Here is a 6,612-nt window from a genome sequence, read left to right as displayed (position 1 = left end):
GGTGGTCGGGTGAGTGGCTACGCTGCTAGTCGCCTCGCAGGGACAGTGGTAGGTGCACCTGTGCCAGGTCAGGCCCTCCGCAGTCTCCGGCTGCGTGGTCCAGCGAGTCGCGACCTAGCGTGGCAGACCCAGGCCGGTAAGATCTCAGGTGGGCCTCCCCACAGGAACGACTTCAGGCTGAGGTAGAAGAGTAGCTGGGGATGCAGGCAAGGTGTGGCCTCAGCGATGAATGCCTCTCAGGGGCAGCGGTAGGCACGCTGAGGTCGGTCCCACAGTGCAGTCTGATGCGGCGCGGCCCGGTGTAGCAGGTACAGGTCAAGAAGGCTTCAGGCACGCCCCAACTTGGGGAGATCTTCGTAGTGCTTCAAGGAGGCGGCCAGGTATCCAGGCAAGGCGCGCGGCCACATAGCAGCCTTCCTCGCAGGGATTGCGACCCAGCTCCCCTTCGTAGTCAGCAGCAGGGGCCCTGCGCGTCAAAGCCAGAGCGCGTTATGACCATGCCGGATCTGGGCCCTCCCCCGCTGGGACTCCTCCACAGACCGCCTCCTGCCAGCGCCAGTCACTCGGCAGCGCCACTCACAGCCATAGCTTCAAGCCGCCTATACTGCGCCATGCTTGCCATCCACTCCAGGCTGTCTCCGCCGCGATCAGGTCCGCGCCCATTCTCAAGATGGCGGACAGTCAGTGCAGCCGGAGGATCCCCAGGCAGCTCTCGGCACCTCCGGTATGTCTGCCGCTGCTGATGCGCCCCGGCGCCTTTGCCAGGGCAGCACGGCACTGAAGAGGTTCGATGAGGGGCAATGCAGCGCTCGATGCCTCAGCGGGAGACCCAGGCCAGAGTGTCACAAGATAGCAGCTGCCCCGTTCGGCGGTGGGGAGCCTGGGCTGCGCGGCCGTTTTACCGCAGCAGGTGCAGCCTCAGCATCGTTGGAGGTGGTTTTCGGGCATACTGCGCGAGGTTCTCAATGTCCAGGCCAGGAGATCAGCCAGCAGGGCCCGCCGCGCCCACCACAGCTCAGGGGACAGTCTGCTAAGGTGGGTCCAAAAAACAGCATGGCGCAGAGGGGTCCACGAGGCGCAGGGGCCCAAGGGGGCGGTGCAGGAAAGTGATGCGACAAGGAGCGTCCCCTCCCCCTACACCTCACCTGTGCTGTGCTTCGTTGCTGTCGGGGACCAGTGGGGGGCAACACGGGTCCGGCGGGGGAGGGCAGAGGACTGCACCAGTTCGTGGGCCCACCTGACCAAGGAATTGCCACTTCCAGGCCCAGTGGCCACCGGAGCGCTGGTTACTCCTCTAGGTACCCACTCCTCGCCTCATGCCAGGTCCAGGGGGGAAGGGGAGGCCCAGGCCACCAGCCACCGCAGTTCAAGGCCCCTCGATGTTCCTCAAGTCAGGTGAGAGGGCAGCGTCGGAAGTCCCACACAGGGCCCTCAGCTTTCTTGGGGGCACGCGCTCCGCAGGCCGAGTCTACTGCCCGCAGCACCGAGCGGCCCGGGACAGCCACGGACAAGATGGCCGCCGCCTCCAGACGTTAGCGACTAACGGCAGGGGTCTTGCACTCTCGGCCGGGTCAATCCAGGTCAGGTCCTGCTCGAATCCAGGTGCCCCCAGCCGCTCCACTGCTCCGGTGATCAGGCTGCCGGTCTGGCAATGAGGCGGGGGGCCATGCAGTAGGTCGGGGAACTTTAGGGGCTCTGCAGCCAAAATGGTGGCCCACGTCCTATCCGGGAGGGCCAGATGTCTACTCTCCTGCACCAGTTGTGCCTGAGCTAACTCTCTCCCCCGGAGGCGCCCCAGTCACTCTGCAGCTGCCCACATGGTTGCACAGCATTCAGTGGGTCCGGAGAGCCCCAAGACAACTCTCCTCAGGCCCCAGGGAGGCCCAGGGCCGAGCGCCTTAAGATGGTGGCTGTCGTAGTCCAGGTCGGAAGGCCAGGGTGCAACGGCTGCTCCGCCACCTCCGCCACGTCTCGTCTCCTCTCGTCCACCGATGCCCCCCGTGCTACGGCGCAGACGGGTCCCCAGCTCCGCTGTAAATGCTTCAAGAAGCAGTGAGTGTCCGGAGCTCCCGCGGCGTGTGTCCTACTGCATGCCCAGCAAGACCACGCCCCAAGTTTCCTAACTTTTACTTTATTAGGAGACTTCAACTTTCATTTAGAAAAGTTTGAGTACCAAAACACAGCTCAGTTGCTCGATTGTTTACAGAGCTCTGATTTGGATCAATTAGTGAACTATCCTACACATACAGCCAATCACACACTGAGAGGCATTTTTACGAATAACAGGGAGCTGTGTTTTGATAAAGTAATTCTCCTGGTCTGGACGGACCACTATGCTGTCTTGTTTAACTTGAAAATCCCCAATAGTGATAATGGCACTTCTAATTCCTGAAAATTAATGAATGCCTTTGGTGGAAAGTGGATCGCATAGCTTTTGGTTGGCTACTGAATCAACAAAAACTTGACCTTAATGGTAATATTGATGTTGGTACCGACCATTTCACTAATAGGCTACATTCGAAACCATTAAGATGGCACCATCAAATACGGTTAAACATTTTTGGAAAATTCCCACTGCTCCATGGTAGCTGAAAAACGTAAACAAAATTGTAGGGCTCTTTAAAGAAAATTGAGGATTGACTTCGAAGAGGAGAAAAAAGTGCAATATAAAGCAGCGTTAGCGGAGTATAATATTTCCGATTCAAGATGCCAGGGATATATGATGAATTCTCTATAATTTCTAAAAGGTCATATTAATATATGGGAGTTGTCCCTTTTTCCCTTCCCAAGGCAGTCAATCCAGCCAATCATCGCTGAATCACTTTACTCCCTTTTCTGCGGAAAGGACTCTGGGTCTTCTTGGAACCATTAAATCAGGGTCTCCGTTTGATCCTGGCCTTCCCTCAGTTTTGCTATTGGCATCGGGAACAGTGGCTAAACAGCTTACCATTTTACTGAATCAAGTGCTAATATAAGGTCTTTTTCCACCTAAGTGGTACCTTGGTCTGCTAAAATCCTGGAAAAGGCACTGAACTCGAAATTAATGGCATTCATTGATACCCAGTACATATTGGATCCTTCTCAACAGAGGTTTAGGCTTCTAAGAGCACTGAATCAGCATTACTGGTTGTTACTGAGGAGCTTCATAGCCAGGTGGACTCAGGTGGATGGGCTGACCCAATTCTCCTTGACCTTTCAGCCTCATGTAACATTGTGAACCATTCTGGGTTAATCAATCGGCTTGGGCGGAACAGGGTGAAGGGCACAAGTTCTTTTCTTTCGGGTAGGGACAGTGTGGCTCTTGGAGACTGTATCTCTGGTTTGTTCACCTTGACTTGTGGGGTACCTTAGGGTACGCAGATGACACTCAAATTGTAGTGCATCTCATCGAATGTCAATGTAGTAGCTACCAAATGCAAAGAATGCATGCTTAACAGTTATCTGGGAGCAAGACCACTATCTAAAATTTAGGGCCATATGTAGGTAAATTGCCAATACCGAATCCTTAATACCGATTCATACCGAATCGGTATTAACAATGAGGTAAACGTGATGTAGGTAAAAAATCGTTAAACATTACCGAATCGTTGCAAATCGGTATTAAATACCGATTGTGAACTGATCGGTAATAAAAATACATACCGAAAGGCCATTACCGAATCGGTGTTACCGAATCCACACCCAAAACGGAATTACCGAATCGGTAATTCAAAAAATAGCGTTTTGGTGAATCAGCCAATCCTGATACACCCATTAACGTCCCAAACAGGAAGTTGCCACACCCAGCCAGGTGCACAGGGCCTGGAGCACACTGTGAGGCAGGCAGGCAGGCAGGAGAGCTGAGGAGCCAGCAGCAACACAGCCAAGAAAAAAAAAACAACAACCACTGAACAAGCATTGCAATGGCAAGCCAGGACAAGGAGAAGGAGGCAGGTGAAAGAAAAAGAAAACTCAAGTTCAGCGACAAGGAGCTTGAGATCCTGATCGAGGATGTCACCCAAGAGTACCACAAGCTGTTTGGAGCCCAGTCCCAACAAGTGCCAGACGCACAGAAGAGGCAAATATGGAGTGGCATTCGGGACAAGATCAATGCCATAGGTGTGACCCTGCGCACCATAGAGGACATCAGAAAGAGGTGGTACGACCTCAGAAAAACAGCAAAACAGAGGATGGCAGAGAGACATAGGCTGGCTGGGAAAACTGGAGGAGGAAAAAATCGTGCCCCAGTGCCAACACCACTGGAACAGATGGTAGAGTCCACCATCCAGCGGGAGAGTGTGAGCGGCATAGGAGACGCAGACAGCTCCGCCAGAGCAGCTAGAAAACAAGGTAAGAAGCATGCCCAGCATGCTGCCCTACCCCCTCCCCAACCCCAACCCCCATAGTGGTAAATGTGCTCCCACTCCACACCATGTCTTACTGCTTACCTCAATGCATTCTGGGTGATGTAGTCAGTGTGAAATCATGATCAGGACTGTCAGGGCAGCTAACACAATAGCATGGTAATTGAATAGGACAGGTCAGGATAACCACTGTGCACTGTTGGCATGTACTTTAATGCAATGGCATTGCAGACAGAGCATTGAGAATATTTACATTTGTGTCATTTCAGGCGAGTCATCTCGCAGTGCAGCTGAGGGCAGCAGAGGCAGGTCAGCCAGGCCAGAGGGGAGTGGACGGGATGAAGACAGCATGCCTGCAGGGAACACCAGCTCTGCGCCATCGCAGCCAGCCAATCCTCCACCACAGCCATCACCACAGCGCCAGGGAGGTCCGCAATCCCCCCTCACTCAGTCACCACTGCGACGTTCACCAACACCACCACCACCACCACCACCACCACAGTCAGGCAGGAGGCATGCCGTGAACACCCTCCAGCAGATGGAGGCGTCGGAGGAGGAGGGCAGCCAGCGCGCACGAAGTCCTATCGTAGAGAGATCCAACAGGGAGCGGGCTGGTTCTGCATCAGAGGGTGCGAACATCTCATCACGACGCCGCAGGGCAAGGCCAGACAGTCCAGTGGCAGTTGAGCAGGGTGACAGTGTGTTTGATGGACTGGAAGGCAACATGCTGAAGGTCCAGCACCTGCAATGGAGGGCGATGAAGTCATTACACAGGGAGGTGGCAAACATTAACAGACATATGCACAAGATGGAGAAGGGTATCAGTGCCATGGGGGAGAATATGTCTGCAGGGATGGAGAGGGTAGCAACCTCGGTGGACAACCTCTGCAGCCAGCTGGAGCAGGACCGTGTTGGCATGCGCCGGGAGAGACAGAGACTCCAGGACTATACCAAGTCGGTGAACCGGCTGGCCACTACGACATCACTGATGTGTCGCCGGTCCATCGCCATGCAGGAGGAGATGGCGCATTGCAGCAGGGATGTGGCCAGGGGGATGGTGTCCATGACCTCAGTGCTAGAGCTCATGCAGAATGCTAAGGCCTCAAATATGGAAGGGGGGGGGGGACAGTGAGGAGGCTACCAGTCGTGGTAGCATTACACCCTCACCCACCGAGTGCAGGAGGCGTAGTGGACGTAATGTCCCAGCACAGGAACGGTCCGACTCACCAGTCTGTGTCGATGGGGAACATGCACGTGCAGCACGGGGACGCAAGAAGTGAAGGACACTGGCTGTCCACATGCATGTGATGGGTGATGTAACCCATGTCCAATTGGACAATGCTCACAATGCTGGAGGTGTGCCAAATAAACACCTCTACATGTAATTTGAAATGCCTCAGTGTCGTTACTCACTCAGAAATAGTGTGATGTAATCTCTGCCCGTCTATGTGTCCCATCATGTTCAATAGCAGCACCAGCCGCGCTGGGCTCTGGCTGAGGGTTGTCCTCGTCCTCCGACTCAGTTAGTTCCACTGCTGTTCCTTTTTTAGTGGCCAGATTGTGTAGCATTGCACACGTAGCAATGATCTTGCAACATTTGATGGGGCTGTACAGACGCGCACCTCCTGTTTTGTGGAGGCAACGGAATCTGCTTTTGAGCAAACCAAAAGTGCGCTCCACCACGTTGCGTGTGCTCCTATGTGCCACATTGTATCTCCTCTCCCTTCGGGTGGTTGGGTTCAGATATGGTGTGAGGAGAAAAGGCCGGAGGGCATATGCGCTGTCACCTATGATGAGTAGTAAGTTGCATTGATTGGTGTGACCAACAGCTTGTGCCAGGGTGTACATCAGGGTGTGTGACATTTACTTACCAAGTATGTATCCGTCGGCAAATTCACCAGCAAGCAGACGTGTATGTATGCCACTGTTCCTGAAGATGTAAGCATCGTGGGTACTCCCGGGGTATTTTGCCACGATGTCTGTTATTATGTGTTTAGCATTGCAGATCACCTGCACATTGATTGAGTGGGTGGATTTGCGGTTCCTGTGAATGTATTCACTTGCTGCAGGTGGGCAGATGGGAATGTGGGTCCCATCGATGCAGCCGATCACGTGGGGGAAGTGGGCAAGTTGATAGAACTCCAGCTTGGTTCTCTGCAGCTCCGCCTGCGTACTGGGGAAGGATATGTAATGTTCCATTCTGTCCATCATGGCGTCTAGGAAGGTGTCGAAGAACCGGGATAGGCAGCTCTGTGATACTCCACCCACT

The sequence above is a fragment of the Lissotriton helveticus genome, chromosome 9, assembly GCF_964261635.1.
Source record: "Lissotriton helveticus chromosome 9, aLisHel1.1, whole genome shotgun sequence".
Lineage (NCBI taxonomy): Eukaryota > Metazoa > Chordata > Amphibia > Caudata > Salamandridae > Lissotriton > Lissotriton helveticus.
The sequence above is the reverse complement of the archived record's forward strand: the minus strand, read 5'-3'. Positions refer to the sequence as shown.